General features: G+C 39.8%; 1 protein-coding gene and 1 long non-coding RNA gene across 5 annotated transcripts in view; one reads left to right on the top strand and one right to left on the bottom strand.

Moving 5' to 3' along the window:
- The window catches only part of FRMD3 (FERM domain containing 3), a 380805-nt gene that overhangs the window by 262025 nt on the left and 97131 nt on the right, over nt 1-21649 (bottom strand). The gene's annotated exons all lie outside the window — the stretch shown is intronic.
- Nucleotides 815-20919, top strand: LOC309633038. The gene is made up of 2 exons (XR_014247265.1): nt 815-9570; nt 9892-20919. It is a non-coding gene; the product is annotated as an uncharacterized lncRNA (long non-coding RNA).

Below are 21649 nucleotides of genomic sequence, written 5' to 3'. Positions count from 1 at the left end.
AGCCAAAGGAAGGATGATGGAAATTCAATCAGAAGGGAAGAAAGAGAGGTACCGCAATTAGGCAGAAAGGCTTGTGCAAACCCACAGGCAGGAAGGAGCACAGATGCCACCAGCAAATCAATTCAAGTTAAAAAATCCAACCATGAACACTGGGCCCATGCCCTCCCGAGAGCGCCGTGAGCTGTGTTTGTAAAAGTTTCGGAGACGGCAGAGGAGGACCAGGGGCTGTTGCAGGGACATACTGGCATGGCAGGCAGCCCCCTGGTCATAGCAGAGGCAGCAGCACATTTAACAGTCTGCTTCGACAGTGTGGTTTTGGAGTCATTCCTGGGAGCTCAGCCCCGAATCTGTTTGAATCTGTTTTCCACCCTGCCAGTGAGTCTGTGAGCTACCTACACCACTTAATAAATCCTTTTGTGTTTAAGTGAGCTATTGTGGATTCTAATGTCTGCAACTAAAACCTTGTCTGATACAAATGTAAACCGTGGCACAGTACAAAACAACAGGATGTGAATTTAAAATTTTGTTGGGTGTAAGGATTCCAAGAGCATGTACTGAGCCTGCACACACCCCTATGGGTCATGGGAAATGTGTTTCAGAAAAAGCCTCTGATTCTAAAGGTACATCGTAGGCCTTCAGACTCACTAGAGAGAATTTATTCTCCTTGCTGAAAGAGAACATTTCTGATGAAATTTTGGAGCTTAAGGATGAGTGTTTATTCCTTAAGAGAGTATGTTTAAAGGCCTTCTTAATAATTAGTACATAATTAGTACATGGGCTTCCCTGGTGGTGCAGTGGTTAAGAATCCGCCTGCCAATGCAAGGGACACGGGTTCAAGCCCTGGTCTAGGAAGATCCCACATGCCGCAGTGCAACTAAGCCCGTGAGCCACAACTACTGAGCTTGCGTGCCACAACTACTGAAGCCCACGTGCCTAGAGCCTGTGCTCCGCAACAAGAGAAGCCACCGCAGTGAGAAGCCCGTGCACCGCAATGAAGAGTAGCCCCTACTCGCTGCAACTAGAGGAAGCCGGCGCGCAGCAACAAAGACCCAGTGCAGCCAAAAATAAATAAATAATTTTAAAAATAAATAAATTTAAAAACAAATAATAATAATTAGTACAAAACCTTTCCCCACAATCTTTTATAAATCTCTTTAAAGGGTTTAGATCAAGTGCTCCCTCTCTGTTTCCACACTAGCCATGCGAAGGGATCTTATGAAAGTGAGCATATTTCCAAATAATATTCCTTGCCAATATAGAAGATAACATATGTACTGGAATTTTTCTAAGTCATAAAATTCCCTCAATCAATCATGGAGACATATGGCAAAGGAAAAGGGAGTCAGTCATGTGTAGACATGGGTATTTTACAAATATGTTGCTAATTTTCAAAGGGGTATAAAATATCAATGGTTAGTCAAGCAAAAGTCTCAAATCTACTGGAAGGGAAATTACTTGGGCTTGGGAAATATTATTTGCACCCTAGTAAAATCAAAGCAGTTGTAAAAAGAAACAATATATATGTCTAGAGACACAGTCTGATAATCCCCCCAAAAAACATAAAATAAAGTCCACTGCTATGGATACTAAATAAACATATGTCAATGCTTTAGCTTCCTTGTGTACTGGAGGACTGCTGTAATTCTGTCCCTAGGCTTCAGGCAGAGAAACAAATATCAACAACTAGCTCTGCCTGGGCATTCACTAACAAATCCTCATCGAGTTGACAGCAGACACATGAACCTAAATCAGAATTCTACACAGGGGGCCAGGAAAGATTGTCCATAAACAACAAACCTGAGTTATGCTGTTTGCTCCCTGGTGTGAAGAATTACATGTACTTATAGTTTCTATTTCTGATATTAAAATGCCCTTCTGTAATCTGATGTGGAAAATCAGCTGGTTTCCCTTTAACACTAACATCCATTTCTTTAGACCACAGGGTAATTCATAAATAATTTAAAAGGCACATGACTAATTTTCCAGTTCCTTTTTGACCTTTAGGATATGGGAGATCTGTAAACAGTGCATCGTTCTTTACTGCTGCATAGCACTTAATTACATTAAGCAATTTCATTAAAACCGAGAAAAATAATTTAGAAGTAAAGTTCTTCAGATCATTAAATTCTGAAAGAGAGATGCATCATGTCTCACAACTAAAGCTGGCTTTCCTGTCAAACCCTTTGGGGTGTGGTGCAACCTGCACTATCTCCCATTTCAGGGACAGATGGGAAATACTACCTTGAATCACTAAGAGTGTGCTTTTGGGATTCCCATTACCAGGACATGACTCAAGTCAACCAGGGAAGAGCAAAGAAAGGACAAGTTAGTGTAGAGTAGTACAAAGAGTGTTAGGCCAGATGTTATAAGCCCTGAATTCCAGCTCTCTACTCAGGCACTAATGTATCATGTCACACACACACACACACACACACACACACAAGATTGCTTATCTATAAAAATTAGGTGGATTTAACCAAGAGAATACAAGTTCCCTTACAAGCCAATGATTCTTAAACACCTTCAAAATATTTTCAGGGAAAAAAACCTCTTTTACCAGATTCTAATATATTAATGTACATACCATATAATGTATAGTGTGTATAATATTGTATATAATATAATGTATATGTGAATATACATTACTATCACATATACATTACTAATGTATAATCCTACAGCAAAGGATTGCTCATAGTACCCGCTTGTACGAGCACACATCTCTGTTGATCAACAGTGAATAATATACATTCACTAAATTCCACCCAAAGGCACAACTGTGAAAGCTGAGACCAATGGAGCTACAGAAACATATTCTGCATACTCAGAATGCTGAGAGCTCACCAAGGCTGACCACCATCAAGCATCTCTTCTAGGCTGTACACTTTACAATAGCCTAAGGCCTTGGCCATCAGGGCCTCCATAGTCCCTGGGAAGCTACATTTGGTGGCCAGCAGGCAGCAGAGAAAAGAGATGTACTTTCTCAGCTATGGCAGTTCAAGGGTGTTTGACACTCAAGTGGCGAAACCCTTCCCCAGCTCATCTTCTCAGCTTATATATTCTTCCAGGTGAGCCTACCTGCTTCCACTGGCCCATGAATCAATGTCTAAGTCATTAAAACCTGTTAACATAATGGGGCTTATTCTGTGCCTTTGTTTAAAGGACCATTAGTTAGTGTTTCAATACACACACACACGCGCGCGCACACACACACCACTAAGTCCTTTGATAGCAATCACTGAATATTCAGCACTATGCCTGAATTTGAAGTAAACTCTTGCATTAACAATGACATGTTGAATCAACATGATGCCATAGACTGATTATGAATATTCTCCCAAGAGCCACTGTAAGCATGTTTTGTCTAAGCATTTGGTTAGCAGGGATCCTTTCAACACTGCTTGCACAGCAAACAGCATTACTTCCCATATAACCCCTGCCATTCATCTCATTTGGCATGCTGTTGTTTTCAGCAGAGCAAGGAAGAGAATATTAATGGTGTCACCCAAGTTATCATCACCAGGAAGCAAAATTTATGCCAGTGGGGAAAATCCCATTAGCAGTGGATTATGAAAGGTCACTAAAAAGCCACCTTCCAAAATGAATCAAGCAGGTTTTGTTAAAAGCACTTCTAATCTTTCTCTTGTTCCTAAAAACCAAGACTTCACCACCTCCCTCCCCTCCCCACTCCAAAAAGCCTATCTCAATAGAATAAGAGAGAGATAAAGACCATCTGTATATTTCTCTCTACTTGTAGGAAATTGAATTTTAATATGAACCATCTTTTCCTCATCTCAGAAATCTGCTGAAAGGCTTCTGAAGACATAGGTGGGATGTAATAAGAGATTTCCAGGACACCGCTGGAGTTGGTGAACTTCCAACATCACAGTAGAGGTAGGCTCTCAACAAATGAATTGAATGCAACAAATATTTACTAAGCACTCCCTACGTGACAGTCCTGGCCTGCAGACTTGGGAATGCAGATGTCCTGGGAGAGCCCTTGATGAGTTGAGTTGGGGAGAGAGAGACTTAACCACAGATTATTCTGTAGAAGGAACAACAGCGAAACTATGAGCTAGCCCAAAGGAGGGAATGAATAAACATGTCAGGATAGCGTGAAGAGACTTCCCAGGGCTGACAACATACCAAGGGCTTTGGGACATGAATAGAGTTGAAGCTTGGGGGGAAAGGGTAAACTCAAGGATCTAGCACTCCAAAAATGATTTTTAAAATTTCACCAAAACGTCTTCACCAGAAGCTTACCATGGGTTAACCACCCATCACAGCAATGTAAGGCTAGGTCAAAATAAATTTTCATTCAAGTTCCCATCAAGAACAACAGAGGCTGAATTTTCACCAATATTTGGTTATAGCCAGAATAGAAAGAGCCCAAGCTATTAACTCTTATAAGTTTTCCTATTAGCATTAGTAGTCTCACATCTGACTATATCAAAATATATACTGCTTTTACCTCTTTTTGAAAGAAGCACACTTAACCACTGAGGTTTTTTCCTAGAATTCTATTACAGTTACATAACTTACATACAAGGAGATAACTGGCATCAAAGATGCACAAACATCTCAGTAATATGCTCCCCTTCAGCTCAGCTGCAGAGGAACACACCAATGCACAAAAAGGAAGGACAGAAAAAAAAATATTTTGTTTGGACCCCTTTGACACACCTCATTCTGCATTTAGTCCTGAGCTAACATTAATTTCACACAGCTCCATTGACTTAGCCATCTTTCAATGCACATTTAGTCCTGGATACCACTGCAACCCACGTAGAAATTGATCAACAGTGAAAAGCAATATTCCACTGCTTAAAACTATGGATTAGTACCCAAGGGATTACGAAAGATAAATGGCCAATGAAGCCATAAGTAGAATATCTACAATTTAGAAAAGGGAACCCCTGTGTGAAAAAAGTTGGTCACAATACTTCCACTCTTCTGATATTTGAATCATTCTCCCCACTTCGTTTAACACTCATAACTCACTTTCTCCACGAAGACCTCTCTGGCTAATAACACAGGTCCACCCACTCGATGGTGAGGTTTTTATAGGGCAGACACCATGTCTCACTCATTGAAAAATCTCCTTCCCACTCACCAAACCTAATACTGGACTATCAACATCATCCCCATTAAATGTTTGACTAAGTACAGAAAAGGAACAGGAAATGACTTTAGACATTGTCTGTGCGGCATAATGAAGAAAACACCACAGGAAAATGGGGGAAAGAAATTAAGGCGACAGAGAGTGAATAGATTGTGAAACCATCAGAAGTCTCCCATTTCCTCCTCAGTGGACGTTCACCCCCCCAGACATACGTGTGTGTGTGTGTGTGTGTCTGTGTGTGTGTGTCTGTGTGTGTGTGTGCATCTCTGTGTGGCTCATAAATGATAGGAGGAAAGGAGGATATTCTGCTCAGGTCTCCGGCCATCTCAACAATCCTCTCAAGTGGCCCTGCTGTGACCCATGGCAGACGTCTGCAGGATCCCATATTAGGTAAGCAGAGGTGGAAAGAAAGAAAAGTGTTCCAACTGCTGTACTATGGGGACTTGGCACCATAATTTAGGGCCATTTGAGAGCTGGGCATTTAGAATAATAAACTAATATAAGCTCATCGTGAAACTCAGCAGAACCACCTGGACTGTCTGGTGCCCACAACAATCAAAGACGCCATTTCCCTTTATCTCAGACATAATTTCACACAGCTCCACTGACTTCAGCACTTTCAAATGCTAATTTAGTCATTCAACATACAATTTTTTGATTGGTCTTACATACAACCGTACTGAACTTACCACTTTTAAATTATTTTCAATTCAAGCTCCAGCAGCTGTAGAAAAAATTAAGTAATACTGTTAAAAATAATAGCATGATAAAATAATAATGCCATTAAAATTTTTAAATTAATGCTTCTTGGTAATTTGCTAGTCAAAATCTCAGTAAATGCAACAATCAGGTCCAATCAACACAAGGGAAACAAGGAGGCTCATGACGTACATTCAGCCTCCCCAGGTTAGATACCCCCAGGGCCAGGCCACTGAAATTTCAAAGACAAGAGGGCAGCCAAACTCTATTCCAATCCCAGTAAATATGATTTGTGTTTCCTGCTCTTCTTCCCTTCAGTCACCTCACTCTAAAACACACTAACGCTCAACCCGTTTTTATTTTCTATCACTTGGTTTTTTATCAGCTAATTGTGTCTTTCCCCACAGTCATTACAGGAACTTCCCTGCAATCTGCTCATCCCAGAAGCAAAAACAACTGCAAATCTGTCAAAAACACTAGACCATTAGCGGCAGAATGGGTCCGAAGACAGTCCCTCCTGGGAAAGGCTGCAATGGAAAAATAAATGGGCATTTTTCGAACTTCCTTTTGCAGCTCGGCACTCCGTAATGGAATTAACTTTTCATCTATTTGGCACAAAAGAGATTTCGAGAATGTAGGAGACTTGGATGCTAGAAAACCAAAATCCTTCAGAAAAATGCCTTTAATGAGCTTTCTATAATTTGCAGACTGATAAACTAATTAACCAGTTTGGGAAAGATCCAGTTTGTTAACACACCTCCCCCCTCCCCCAACACACACACAGAGTTCCTGTTGTTGCCAGGGGCAGCCATTTAGAAAGCAAGCATAACAAAGCGAAAAAATGCCTGGAAAGTGAATATTATATTCCAGCAGATTCCAAAGTCTGTCCCAAGCCTATCATTTCATGAGATGCTTCATTTTTAAAATTCCATGTCAAGTGACTTTGATAATCACTACATATACATTTCGCTCTTGGAGAATCACAATAAACATTAGCATACTGAAGCTTCTGTGAAGCTTTGCCATTTTTTAAGGAGTTTACTTAAACCTGCGTCTCCCATGAAATCCCTTTTTTAGTGGAATACCTGGACTATTTCAGGAAGTACTACTGCACTTAATTTGCATCCTCTTAGCTACCTCAGTTACAACATTTGAGTACAGGAACTTGAGATAAGAGAAAACTTAGTGATTAGTCCACTGTTCCACCAGGGGTAAGAGGGGAGGGTTTTGACAACAAATTGAACCCTGATCAAGAAAAGATCATAAATGTGATTGGAGACAATAAAGATGGTGCTTGCTGGATTTCCTGACTCTTTGGACCCTTAATGTTCTCTGCCAGGGCCCTGGGGGGACACGCATACTGAGGAGCCTCGTCCAGTGACACCCCCCACCCATCTCGGAGAGAGATGTCACACACTGGAGGGCACCAACCAGCACTCCCAGCCTGTGATGAGTCATCAGGGGTCACCTGTCTGGAAGATTCTGCTGCATCGACAACTCCAAAAGCTGTAGTCAACCCTTGTCCTTCCACACAAATCCTGGCGGTGCCAGCACAATGGAAAAGGGAAGGTCAGCCAAGAAAACCACCTTGGAGGCTGACCCCGACCACTGGTAGAAGAGCGATTACGTTACACTCAGTCGGGAAGTGGTATTTTGAGCTCTCGTCTACTTAACTGGATATAGTTGCCTGGAAAAGTTATCCTCCCCAAAGCAAATTAACATGCACCTGTAACACCAAATTCAGGATGGCAGGTGATGCTGGAGAGGGGAGAAAAGGGACAGGGACAGGCGTCCATGGGATGGGGCTCGAGTATTTGTTAATACTTTTTAAATATATTTGTTAACGTGCTGCTTCTGAAACTGGATGGCAGTTGATGGTGTCTGTTATTATCTACTCTTGTATGTATTTGTGAAATACATAATTTAATTTTCAATTTTAAAATGTATATGCATCACACCCTGGGCCCAAGGGGAAAAGTCCCATATATACTAAAAGTAAGTCAAGACTTCTGTCATTGTCCTAGGTCACTGCAGGACAATCCAGCCCTCGATGAATTAATGTCCTAAATGGAAGATGATTTGATTGAAACATCTTTCCACTGGAACCTAAAACTGATACACTGAGAGAGAGCAACAAAAAGTTGGCAACCACACCATGAGTCCTGGTTAATGAAGATGCACTTCACAGAGGAGATGATAATAAAGCACATGCAAACCCATCCATTAAGAAATCTCATCTCATTGGGCTGTACACATGGCATGGGGTTTGCCTTGGTTTTTTCCCCCCAAACCGGCCCCAAATGTGCTACATCAAACTCTGCTTTCCTACTGAAAGATATCTATATTCCATAACTTTCCAGTCACTCAACGATATTAGAACAGGTGTGTATGGGTATTTAAGACTCAGTCCTAGTCAATTAAACAGTTCAACCTCAAGCTCAAGTCAAAGCTGGTGACTCCAGCAGTACAGCATAGAAGGGTTCCTTCCACAGCTGTCCTCCCTTCTGTCCTGGCTCCTCCAGGAGCAAAATATTTTTAAGTAATGGATATTCAGAAAATCACATCAAGTTTTTCCACATGTATTTTTCTTCTAACATCAGAACGCAACTGTGCATGATATCCTTGGACTTCATGCCAGTTTAAAATAAAAAGGCAACATCAAAAGACATGGTTCAGGAAAATCTGGCATGTTTCTCCACTGGCCCCTTTGCCATATAGTTCCCTGGAAATCCACCCATGGAAGCAGATCTTTCTCCAATCTTTACAAGTTTTGCTTTCTTTTTCAAAAATTATTTTCTTCATAATAATAACATATGTTCTTTTTGGAATTTTTCAAATAGCTAACATCTGTCAAAATTGTGATATACTTATACCTGCCTTTTGTCTCAGCATGTATGTGATACATATGAGTGTGCTTGTATATGTATGTAATTTTTTATAAAATTGCATAATTCTATAAACAGTTGAATATCCTACTTTTATTTAAAAGATCACTGATATTTCCAATATCATTCATTATTCTTTGAAAAAAATGCTTTAACACTGTACAATATTCCATTACATGGACATTTCATGATTTACTTAACCATCCTCCTATTGTTTCCAATTGTTTACTTAAATAAATTATCCTGCGAAACATTTCTCTACATGCATCTTTGTCTTTGTCTCATTGTCTTTATCTGAGTCCAATGTAAAGGGGAGGAAAGATGAGGAGGACTCAGCCGAGGGGACTGAGAAGTAGAGACCCAGAGGCACAAGGAAATCAAGGTGGAGGGAAGGGGTCCTGGGAACCAAATGAGAACAAGTCTCCAGGAAGAGAGAGAGGCCATCTGTGTCAACATCAGCCCATAGGTCAAATAAGATGAGATCTGAGAACCAGCCACTGAACTGAATAAAGCAGAAGCCATTGGTGCCCATGATAAGAGGAGAAAAGCCTGCCTGGAGTGGGAGAGAAATTTCCTTTAAAGGTGGGAACTGAGAAGAACATGGGGTCAAGAGAGGGTGTTAGACTGATGGTAAATACAAGAAAATAGAAAGGATGTAGCTCTCAGTAAGATGGAATTGTTAGATATTGCCAAAAATATCAACACTGTACACATTTAAATTTACCTTACAGAACCTTCTGCAGAACATGGAAAACGTTCCATGTCTGAACATATATGTACAGGTACTTAGTGATATGTACAGTGAGCACCTTTTCTGAAACAAAAATCATGGTGAATGGACTTAGTATTTACTTTTTTAAAAAGGCTATTTGGGGCTTCCCTGGTGGCGCAGTGGTTGAGAATCTGCCTGCCAATGCAGGGGACACGGGTTCGAGCCCCGGTCTGGGAAGATCCCACATGCCGCGGAGCAACTGGGCCCGTGAGCCGCAACTACTGAGCCTGAGCGTCTGGAGCCTCTGCTCCTCAACAAGAGAGGCCGCAATAGTGAGAGGCCCGCGCACCGCGATGAAGAGTGGCCCCCACTCACCGCAACTGGAGAAAGCCCTCACACAGAAACGAAGCCCCAACACAGCCAAAAATTAAAATAATAAATAAATAATAAATAAATAATTTAAAAAAAAAAAGGCTATTTGAAAATAGTATTATTTTTTGTGATCACCATAAATAAACATAGAGATGAGCATAGCCTTTAACTAAAGGCAGGGTCAAACAAATGGTTACAATCACAAATGATAGTTGTGATGATCATTTATTATGAGCTCTGAGTATTTATTAGTGTAACCAAAAATGTTCTGCTTTGATAAAGACTACTAATGGCTATGAATGAAATGTAAATGCTTGAATCCTGACAAGCATGTTTGCATATCTCAAGCTTACAGGGCATAATTCAGCCAACAAATCCATAAACTGGTACTTTAAAAGCAGAGACCTTCTTACACAGAACAATGAATTAATTTATACTGTGTTCCCCAAATATGGTGCAGGCTTCACATTGAGTACATGAAATAATTATAAGTGGTACACAAAAATTTTTAACGGTAAAATCATGATTTCACAGTATAAAATTTCCCATTTAAATAAGTTGGTTTATGTAATGGAAAGAAAAATATTAAACAAATAACTGTACACATTATGAGACCACACAAAAACTGTGAAAATGGCAGAGCAATGATTGAAGTTTGAGAAGTTGATGAAATATAACCCAATTTATCAACTGTACTTTGTCAAGGACACTAGCTAGTGTTTTGTCATTAACCTTACTTATGTAACAAGAATCCTATTCTCAGCCTGACAAGAATCCAACCTCCCAATCCTAGACCAACTTGGTTACCTTAAAATAAGATAAAGCAGAGTCCCCAGACTATCCCAACATTAGAATCATCAAGAAGTACTTGTTAATCGCTGATTATTAGAGAAATGCAAATCAAAACTACAATGAGGTATCACCTCACACCGGTCAGAATGCCCATCATGAAAAAGTCTACAAATAACAAATGCTAGTGAGAATATGGAGAAAGGAACCCTCCTGCACTGTTGGTGGGAATGTAAAACAGTAGTTTTTTTAAAACTATGGTTGCACTACGCAAACAGCAGTTTTTTAAAAAACTAGAAATAGAGCTACCATATGATCCAGCAATTCCACTCTTGGGTATATAGCTGGAAAAAAAATGAAAACTCTAATTTGAAAAGACACATGCACCCCAATGTTCATAGCAGCACTATTTATGATAGCTAAGACATGGAAGTAACCCAAGTGCCCATCAAGACAATTGGCTTAAGAAGATGTGATATATATATATATCACATCTTATATATATATATATGTATATATATTCCATTATATAGATATATTCCATTATAGATATATTCCATTATATATATATATATATATATATATATATAACGGAATATTACTCAGCCATAAAAAGGAATGAAATAATGCCACTTGCAGCAACACAGATGGACCTAGAGAATATTATGCTTAGTGCAACATGCCAAAGACAAATACTATATGTTATCACTTATATGTGGAATCTAAAAAATAATACAAATGAATGTATATACAAAACAGAAACAGACTCACAGACATAGAAAACAAATTTATGGTTACCAAAGGGGAGAGGAAGGGGGGAGGGACAAATTAGGAATATGGGATTAACAGGTACAAACGACTATGCATAAAATAGATAAGCAACAAGGATTTACTATATAGCACAGGGAATTATACCCAATATCCTGTAAAAACTTGTAATGGAATATCATCTGCAAAAAAAATGGAATCACTATGCTGTACACCTGAAACTAACACAATATTGTAAATCAACCATACTTCAATAAATAAATAAATATTTTTTTAAAAGGAGTACTTGTTAAAATACACATTCCTAGACCACATCTCAGATCCACTGAAAACAGGGAATCTGCATTTTTGGCAAATGCCCTGGAAATTTCTATGATTGGGAAAATTTCAGATATAATGACAGAAAGCACATCTGTATAAGTTCCATTTGATGGCAGAAAAATGATAGTTGAGGAAAGAGGAGATTTAGAAAAAAATTGAGTGATTTCTCCATGTTTGCCACTTTAAAGCTGGCTGTTATGAATGAAGAATGAATTTCACCAGGATCTGTAGTACACTGGGTTTTGCAAAACTAAAAATAAACAAAACAAATCACAGCATGCTTCTAAAATATAGTAGCTTCTAAAATATAGTAATGCCCAAGTTCAGTACAAGCTTGAGGAAATTATGTATGATACTCTTTCCATTTGTATTTTAGTCCACATCCCAAAAGATATGAACTAAATCTGCTCAATTGGATAATGAAATTATTATCAATAACTTTTTTTAATCCATGAGCACCTGTGCCCAAAGGACCTCAAGGTGAATTAGCATTGTAACAGCAAACGTTAAACATGAAATAGAAGTCAAATTTACCGAGAAATAGAGTATCCAATTAAATTCCAAACTGGGACTAAAGCCTAGAGATAAAATATTTTGCACAACCTTCCAAATTATATCTAAGTGACTTAACAGAAATAGTTGAAAATTCCAAAATCATTCTAAAGTGTTGGAATTTTTTAAATGCAAAGGATTTGGTATGAAAAAGACATTTACTACTTACCAAATATCTGTGGACTCCTCCACATTCCCCAGCCCCCTTGCACGGTCAAGGCCAAGGTCAAGCATTGTCCCCTGGAGTGTGAGCAAAAGGGACTGTGTCCTTTCTGAGTCTAAACATTTAAGAGCTGGTGTGCAACCCTTCACACTCTTTTTCTCTCCTGCATGGAGCTTGGTGGCTTCAATGATGAAGGAACAAGATGGCAACAGCCAAGATCTCGGAGTGATTGCATGGAGGACAAACACCCTGAACACTTGCCCAGTGACATTAGATTTGGATGGAGCTAGAACTGAGCCTTTGTGATGTTAAGTCCCTGAGATTTCCGGGTGGACCTGCTGTTGCCACAACATAACCCAGCCAGTCCTGACTACTATACTTCACAGTCACCTGACTTCTCTGGTTTCCAAATCAGAATTCTCCAGAGCAGAGGGAATTCATTCCATGGCTCTGCTCAGGTCCCATCTACCACTGAAGCTAGATACCTTGACAGTGTACTTTCCATGGTTCTCGTTATACGTGGGAAACTGAAGCTCAGAATTGTTCAGCTCTTTGTCCTGGCCCACAGAGCACGCCAACGGAAAGACTGAACCTTCGTGTTCCTGAAACCTCCTGTGTGTTATTTACAAACTTCTTTAGAACTATCTCGGGTCACACTGGACACAGAGAATCACATCAAGAAACATTTTTAAGTAAACATCTCAAACTCCATAGTTGAAGTTAATAGGCCAAAAGGTTTCTAGATTTAGTTTAGATCCACCTCCCATAAAATATCTGTGAATTTGCCAAAGGAAAGAGCTAGCGCTCAACAAGCAGTCTATGTGCTCCCCTATATTTCTTATCCACTAACCACATGGGGTCATATAATTTACATTTAAATTAATTAAAAATGAAAAATATAGTTCCTCAGCCACACTAGCTGCACTTCAAATCTTCAAAAGACACATGTGGCTACTGACTACTGTAGTAGACACTGCAGAAGATTTCCATCATCAGGGAAGTTTTATTGGACAGCACTGGCCTAGAATACCCTAGCCAAAAATATATAAATAATATATAATGTATAATATATAATATGTATATACACACATGTATTTTTATATGAGCAAAACACACATATATATGTATATATGAGCAAAAGAAATATACCTTCTATGCAAAAACAGCTCCAAGACAAGACCCCCAGCCCCCTCTCCCAACTAATATTATAATTATTATTAATGGGATAAAACTGAGAAAAGCAAAACTTCGGAGAAATAGTTCTGAGATTTTTTAAAAAGGGCTTTACCATAAGATCTGCCGTATTAACTTTCAAAAAGAGTTTTGAGATGAGGCATGATGTGCAAAGTGTATGTTACCTCTAACATGGCAATATCCTGTCGATTTTCTGGGTCTTTGGTTTTTACCACCAAAAGGCAAAAATCCTGAAACGGGCAGAGTTGGTGAAGCTGACGATCATGACTATTACTGACACTGACCTCCATCGGGCACCAAAGCAAACTCAACCTAGAAAATACCAGGGGACCATCTATGTAAACCAAAACTCTGTGTGAGGTACTGTCCAAAACGACACCAGAAGATACCTACAGCAAGACGTTTTTCCCCTGCAGGCAAATCAGCTGCAAACTCACTGCACTGACAATAAGATGAAAAGCCCAACAGGACCAGTTCTTTAAAACTGAAGAACTGTGAAGGATATGCTGCAGAGAAAAAAATTCAGTATAATAGAGGAGTGGATGAGGGGGCCTCAGAGAGCTCTCACCATTTCTGACACTTGACTGAAACTAGCTATGTTAATGAATACAAATGATGATGAAGAAAATTATTTTTGAAACATGCAGGACTCAGAACGCATTAGTTATGTTACAGCTTTCCACTCCTGCCTATCTGTGCAGTGCATTTATGAGGCTCAGGTGCCTAGGTTGCTTTCTTAAAAAGAAAATTATCCTAAATGCAGATGGCCAACAGGCACATGAAAAGATGCTCAACATCGCTAATCATCAGGGAAATGCAAATCAAAACTACAAATGAGATATCACCTCACACCTGTCAGAATGGCTAGCATCGAAAAGAACACAAATGTTGGCGAGTATGTGGAGAAAAGGGAATCCTCATACACTGTTGGTGGGAATGTAAATTGGTGCAGCCACTGTGGAAAACAGTATGGAGGTTTCTCAGGAAACTAAAAACAGAACTACCATATGATCCAGCAATTCCACTCCTGGGTACATGTCCAAAAAAAAAAAAAAAAAACCAAAAACACTAATTTGAAAAGATACATGACCCCAGTGTTCATAGAAGCACTATTTACAATTGCCAAGATATGGAAGCAACCTAAGTGTTCATCAACAGATGAATGGGTAAAGAAGATGTGGTATGTATGTATGTATGTATGTATATATTATATTATACACACGCACACACACACACACACACACACACACACATACTATGGAATACTACTGAGCCATAAAAAAGAATGAAATTTTGCCATTTGCAACAACATGGATGGACGTGGAGGGTATTATGCTAAGAAATAAGTCAAACAGGGAAAGACAAATACTGTATGATATCACTCATATGTGGACTCTAAAAAATATAACAAATTAGTGAATATAACAAAAAAGAAGCAAACTCACAGATATAGAGAGCAAACGAGTGGTTATCATCAGAGAAAGGGAAGGAGGAGGGGCAATATAGCAGTAGGGAATTAAAAGGTACAAGCTATTAGGTATAAAATAAGTTACAAGGATATATTGTACAACAAGGGAATACAGCAAATATTTTATAATAACTATAAATAGAATCTAAACTTTAAAAATTATGATTCACTATATTGTACACCTGTAACTTATATAATATTGTACATCAACTGTACTTCAATTAAAATAAATAAATAAATATTCTACAGTAAGATACCACTACACACCTATTAGATAGCTAAAATCCAAAATGCTGACAGCACCAAATGTTGGTGGGGATGTGGAGCAACAGGAACTCTCTTTTATTGTTGGTGGAAATGTAAAATGTTACAGTCACTTTGGAAGGAAGTTTGGCAGAATCTACAAACTTAAACATAGTCTCACAATATGATCCAGCAACTGTGCTCCTTAGTAGTTACTCAAGGAAGTTTAAAACTTATATTCACATATAAACCTGCACATGAATGTTTATAGAAGCTTTATGCATAATTGCCAAAACTTGGGAGCAACCAAGATGTCCTTCAATAGATAAACAAAGCGTAGCACATCTAGACAATGGAATATTCATTATTCAATGGGCTATCAAGTCACAAAAAGTCATGGAGGAACCTTAAATGCATACTGCTAAGTGAAAGAAGCCAGTCTAAACAGGCTATAGAATGTCTTATTTCAACTACACTACAATCTGGAAAAGACAAAACCATAGAAACAACAGTAAAAAGATCAGTGGTAGCTAAGGTTTGGGGAAAGGAAAGGATGGATGAATAGGTAGAAATCAGAGGATTTTTAGGGCAGTGAAACTATTCTAAATGATACTGTAATGGTGGATATATAACATTATGCATTTGTCAAAACCCAACAAACCACACAACACAAAGAGTGACCCTGATGTTAACTATGGATTTTAGTTAATAATAATGTATCAATATTTGTTCATCAATTGTAACAAATGTACTACACTAATGCAAAATGTTAATAATAGGGGAGAGTGGGGGAGATGGAGGAACAGGGGTAGATGGAATTCTGTATATTCTGCACAATTTTTCTGTATACGTAATACTGCTCTAAAAAATAAAGTGTATTAATTTCATTTAAATCATGAATGTCCATTTCCTACTGTAGTATATTCCAGGGCTATCAGCATGTATACAGTACATGCATGTGTGTGTGCACACACACATACACAATGTCTATACTGGGGTGTGACCACACTTTGAGAACTACTGGTCTATAGACTCGTTAGGGGTAAGGCTCCTCTAAATGAAACCAGTATCTCGAAGAGATATCTGAACCCCCATGTTCACAGCAGCATTATTCACAATAACCAAGACATGGAAACAACGTTAAGTGTCCATTGACAAATGAATGGATAAAGATGTGGTATATTTTTATATGTAATGGCAATATTATTCATCTGTAAAAAAGAAGGAAATCCTGTCATTTGCAATATAGATGAATCTCGAGGGCAACGTGCTACGTGAATTAAGCAGTCACAGAAAGACAAATACTATATGATCTCACTTCTGAGAATCTAAAAAAGCCAAACTCATAGAAACAGAGAGTAGAGTGGTGGTTGCCAGGGGCTGAGAGGTGGGGAAAATTGGATGATGTTGGTCAAAGGGTACACACTCCCAGTTACAAGATGAGTAAGTTCTGAGGATCTGAGGTACAGCATGGTGACTATAGTTAACCATAGTGTATTATATACTTGAAAGCTGCTAAGAGAAGAGATCTTGAATCTCTCACCACACACACAAAAAAAGTAATTATGTGAGGTGATGGATGTGTTGTTAACTTAAAAAAATTTTTTTAAGGTAAGTCGCCTTTATCTCTTATAGAGTTTTTCTACTCTCTAACCCTAGTGCTGTGATCTAAACCCAAGGCAGGCCCAATGCATGTTTGCTGAATGAGTCAATTAACTAGTCAATGAAATTCGGCTAAAATGGTTGCAGAATTAATGTATTCTTTGGACTCTAACAACATGCAAAAATCTAGAGACAGCAAAATATGAGTTTGGAAGAGAGGAGAAGAATGGAGAATAGGGGTTAGCTTCTTTCTAGCACTGTATAACTTACAATTCAAAGCTTTGTAATCATGTCAGTTAATTATTAGACGCACTATTGAAAGAGATAACAAATAAAGAATTAAACAACTGAAATTTCCTACCTAGAATAGTGAGCTCTATTTTTTAACTGATTTGCCCAATATGTGTAAAATACACTATGTCCAGATCAAAGTTGTCAAAAACAAACTAGTTTATTCTGATGTTTATCAAACAGTATTAAAAGACAATAAACGGCTGTTTTCTATAATTGCTTTTCTAGCTATCTTAAATGATACAACTAGAGATTTTCCTTTGAAAGTTCTACTTAAAATCTGCACTTCTTTATGTATCACAGGAATCAGTAAATACCTGCTGGAAGGTGGAGCGATAAATGTTGTAAAGACGAGGCAAGACCCTTATTTTACCTATAAGGTACCACATCAATTTTTCAGAGAGCAGAACAACATCCTGAAATTTTTATGTGTGGAATTCTTTCACGGGAGTATTGTAATGCATTCAGGTTAGAGACCTGAGCTACCAAGCCAGTGGCTCTAACTTCCAATTTCTTACCGATATAATTACCTACACTTTTTCCTGTAGAAAAACGATGCAAATGTATCAATAATTACGTTATACAAAACTAAGCATTTTAAACTGAGCAGTAATGTTAGAACATTGCGGCAAATACCCACCATGAATACCCAAATTTGCTGCCTCTAGGTACCAAGGCGACCACTATTTAATAAGCAGCAAGGCAACCACATCTTCTATTTGTTCTGGAAAGGAATTTCTTCTTATTGTCAGTGGGGCTTCATTCCCATCTCCGCAGCAAGTGCTCACATTGAGAGATGCATCTGATTAAGTGACTCCATGCACTTGAGAGGAGAAGGCAAACCAATTCCAAGTTTAATATGATCTTTTTTTTCTTCTGTAATGAAGTTACCTCCTCCTGCCTGCTGCAACTCTGAGGTACAATTTAAATCAAGCACCAAAATTTGTTACTTATGGAAGCAACTTCTCTCAAGCACCTGAATCATTAACTTGTTTTATTTATCTGTTTATATGCCTAGTTCTGGAAAGGATTTAAGACAGAGAACATTAACTGTTTCTAGGTAGAGACCTGGGATGGCTCACAAGACTGAGCAATGTCAATCAGGGAGAACATGCAAACACCTAAGTTCCAAAGGAGATTGCGGCCCATCAATAAGTATTTACTGGTACCTACTATGTACAAGGCATTGTGCTAGGAGCTGGGGATATAGTGATGAGTACAACAGAAAAAGTTCCTTGCCCTTGACCGAGCCTGCATTCTAAAGGTGTACCCAGCATCAGAAGAGAAGGCAACGTGCCAGATTTCCTGAAAAGCTCGAGTTTAGCTGGAGAAGAAATGCTCCAAGTCTTGGTGCCTGCCTCTAAACCTCTGCATAAGCATATTTCATAAGAGAAAAGAGGCATTTGGTGTGGCTATAGGCTATAAATGGGTACACTGGGTGAGTCAGAAGGAAACCAATGTGGGCCAATAGAAGGAAGATTTTTTTAATAAATAGACCTGTTCAAGAATGGCATAGACTACATCATAAGGTAATGAGCTCCTGATCATGGGAGGTTCCAGCAGAGGTGGGAAGACTCCTCTGGTACGTTTCCTGGAAGTTGGCTGTGACAGGAAAAAGCAGATGCCCTAGGACATTAGATTACTTCCCATTTTATGATCCATGAGACTTCAAACACACAGGGCCTTGAACATCTCAGCCCTTGTAATTTTAGCTTTAATGAGAAGCTTTAGTGATCATTTAATGATACAATAGGCCACCATTTCTTGGTTCCCTGCCATTCAGCATCACACAGAAACACTAAACACCGATTTTTGGTCACTATGCTAGGTTCTAGGGCACCAAGTGGCTTCAAAATGCCAACTGCCTCTCTGAAAAAGAAGGAACTCAGGTCCTGGAAATAAAAGCACACTGTAGTAATCGCCAAGGTACACCAGTCATGAGGGCAAAGGCAGGTCTGCAAATACTATTGATATTGGAAGCAAAAGAATCTGTCACGGTAGGCAGAATTTCTAAAATGGCCCTAATTATGTCCTGCCCTAATCCCCAGAACCAATCACTATGATGAGACAGCACCCCCATGCTTACGCTGTGCTACATGGCACAGCTGACCTTCAGGTAGGGAGATTACCTTGGATTATCCAGATAGGCCAAATATAATCACATGATCCCTAAAAACAGGGTGCTTTCTCCAACTGGTGGCAGAAGGGAAGTCAGAGACAGTCAAAGCATGAGAAGGATTCAGTGCATCATTGTGGCTTGAAGACAGAGGGGGCCACATGACAAGGAATATGGGTGACCTCTAGAAGCTGAGAGTAGCTCTTAGCTAACAGCCAAGAAAATGGGGTCTTAAGTTCTACAACCACAAAGAACTGGCTTCTACCACCACCCTGAATGACCTTGGAAACAGATTCTTCCCTGAGCCTCCAAATAAAAGCCCAACCCAGCTGAACCTTGACGGTGGCTTTGTGATTCCCTGAGCGTAGAGCCCAGCTGAGTCCACCACACTTCTGGCCTACAGAGCTAGTAAATGAGTGCTGTCTTAAGGCTCTCGGTGTGTGGTCATCTGTTACGTAGCAGTAGATAACCAAGGCAGAATCCAAATGGTGAAGACAAAGAGGTGTAAACCGGACATACGGGTTGGAATGGCCAACACTCAAGGGCCACACCTCCACCACCTAAGTGAACCGGGTGAGTCCAGATCCAGAGACGTGTAAGGAAAGCCGCACCTCAGAAGACATGGTTGAAATCATGGACAGAAAAGGCCCAACTCCACCTCACACCTGTGAGAATGGCAATCATCAAGAAGACAAGAGATAACAGGTGCTGCAAGCATGTGGCAGAAAGGGAACCCTTGTGCACTGGTGGTGGGAATGTAAATTGGTGCAGCCACTATGGAAAGCAGTAGGGAGGTTCCTCAGAAAATTAAAAATAGAACTACCATATAATCCAGTAATCACAATTCCAGGTATATATTCAAAGGAAATGAAAACAGGATATTGAAAAGATGTCTGCACTCCCATGTTCATTGCATCATTATTCACAATAGCCAAGATATGTAAACAACCTAAGTGTCTGTCAGTAAATGAATGGATAAAAGTGTGGTATAAATATACAATGGAGTAGTATTCAGCCATGAAAAAGAAGGAAATCCTGCCATTTGCAACAACATGGATGGACCTCAAGGACATTATACTAAGTGAGATAAGCCAGATAGAGGAAGATAAATACTGCATGATAGCACTTATATGTGAAATCAAAACAAGCTGAAATTATAGAAACAGAGAGTAGAGTGGTAGTTACCAGGGACTGGGGTGTTGGGGAATTGGGGAGATGTTGTTTAGGGTACTTGCAACTAGAAGATGAATAAGTTCTAGAGATCTAATGCACAGCACAGTGATTACAGTCAACAATACTATATTATAATATTTCAAAATTGCTAAGAGACTAGATCTTAAATGTTCTCACAAAAAGGAAATGATAATTATGTGACATGCTAGAGGTGTTAACTAAAGCTACAGTGGTAATCAAATCACAATGTATAAATGTGTCAAATCAACACGTTGTACACTTCAAACTTACTCAATGCTATATGTAAATTATATCTCAATTAAAAAGGAAAAAAAGGGAAGGGAGGGAGGGAAGAAGGAAGGAAGGAGGGAAGGGTGGGAGTGGGGAGGGAGGAGAGAGAGAGAGAAAGAAAGAGAGAAAGAGAGAGAGAAGGGAGAGGGAGGGAGAGAGAAAGAAAGAAAGGGAGAGAGAAAGAAAGAAAAGAAAGAGGGAAAGAAAGACACAGAGAGAGAGAAGGGGGAAGGGAGGGAGGAAAGAAAAGGTTCAATTCACTCCAGCAAGAAGGGGAAGGGAACTACAGCTTGTGGAGGCCCTGTGTGATGAAAGCTAGGTGAAACTCTCCTCCTCAGAGGAGGAGGGCGCTGCCCTGAAGCTGGTGACAATGGGGTCGGCGTCCTGCTGTCATTTCGGGTGAGCACCAAGTGCTGCTAACACCCAGATGCTGCCTGGCTTCACTGGGTCTGTGCCCCACAGCGCTCCGTGGTGAGGGCCCTTGGAGAGGAAGAGGAGTGGGGGGCAGGGCCCAGGGAAGCCCTCACCAGCCCCCTCTCCAAGTCCAGGCCGGTGTTTATATCCTGAGCTTGAAATTCACACAAAAGTAGAGCACCCTGTTCCGGATCATTGGACAGTCTGGCAGCCTTGGGCGTTCTAAAACTTCTCACCACACAAGGGTACATCTCTCACCAGGAAGAGCGCATCAGCCTTCCAATGGGTCTCCCTGCTTTTGCTCCTGTCCCCCTTGAGCCGATTCTCACACAGCAACTGAGTGACCCTCTTAAAACACACAGGTCTGACCATGCTGCCCTCTAGTAAAACCTTCCAGTGGCTTCCAAGTGCTTCCAGTGACCTGGAAGACCCACCAGGTGGACCTGCCTCCACCTGTCTGGGCTTCTCTCCCAG

Source organism: Balaenoptera borealis (assembly GCF_965194805.1).
Source record: "Balaenoptera borealis genome assembly, chromosome: 8".
Taxonomy (NCBI): domain Eukaryota; kingdom Metazoa; phylum Chordata; class Mammalia; order Artiodactyla; family Balaenopteridae; genus Balaenoptera; species Balaenoptera borealis.
This window is presented reverse-complemented; position numbering and strand designations above follow the sequence as displayed.